Source organism: Sinocyclocheilus rhinocerous, unplaced genomic scaffold, assembly GCF_001515625.1.
Source record: "Sinocyclocheilus rhinocerous isolate Xijiao unplaced genomic scaffold, SAMN03320098_v1.1 scaffold1127, whole genome shotgun sequence".
Classification (NCBI taxonomy): Eukaryota; Metazoa; Chordata; class Actinopteri; order Cypriniformes; family Cyprinidae; genus Sinocyclocheilus; species Sinocyclocheilus rhinocerous.
In genome coordinates, this window is record NW_015632463.1 from 976,152 (window position 1) to 977,192 (window position 1,041).

Below are 1,041 nucleotides of genomic sequence, written 5' to 3' on the forward strand. Positions count from 1 at the left end.
GGCGAGTACTGGAAAAAGTGGTATCGGTGCATCCCTACTGGTTATATATTTATGTTTCAGTATAATTACGCACGCTATACCAGGGGCAGTTCTAAACCCTGTTTAGGTGGGTTTCAGCCCCCCATATCTGTCACCTTAGCCCCCCAAAACTATCTTCACGCATTCTCACGTGTCTTGTCAGTGTTGCGTCTGGACCAATCAAACACACAATTTTTCATTTGATTTAACAAATCAGTTATTCATTAGAGTAACAAATCGTCACAGTCCCCTCACCCAATAAACTGGATGCCAGGATGTCTGCAACGACACCAGGCCGCCCCTGGTTACCATGGCAACCCTGACACCAGATACATTTACGACCTAATGAAATGTAAGTAGGGAAAATCACTGCCTTTTTCATAAGGAAGAGACACAGTGCACAGTAGAAATGGACTCTTCTCTAATTAATCCATAGGAAAACCTTTCTTTGAATGAACACACATACCCTTCAGGTCATCGTGTATGTTGTCTTTGAGATTTTATACTGTTTTATGCAGGCTTATGATCGAAACACTCATTCATGTCATCTTACATATATGTAACCCTACCATGTTTAGTATCTATGAATTAGTCTTCTGATGATCTAAACGAGAGTGTATATTATATGTTGGTACATAGGCAATATATTAGTGTCCTGAGAATCTTTAGTAATTTCGATTCAAGTCCCATATGCAAATTACCATGCTTCTACACAAAGAGTCATAAAACTCCCCAGTATCTCAAAACTCCCACTTGGGATTCCGGCCTTTCTCATTGGACAAGCCCATCTTGAGAGGCGGGAATCTTCTCCGACCTTAAAGGCCCCACACCAGGGACCCTCCCAGAGTCGGTGGTTTGTTTGAATTCTGAGAAGATGTGAGCTACAATGCTCCAGGACATCCTTAAGTACGTGCCAGGCTTCGGCCTTGACTTTTCCATTCACCAAGATTCTCTGACGCAAACTGGTTCTTTTTCATCAACCAACTTCAGCAAAGATCCACGTGAGCCTTCAGATTGCATCAA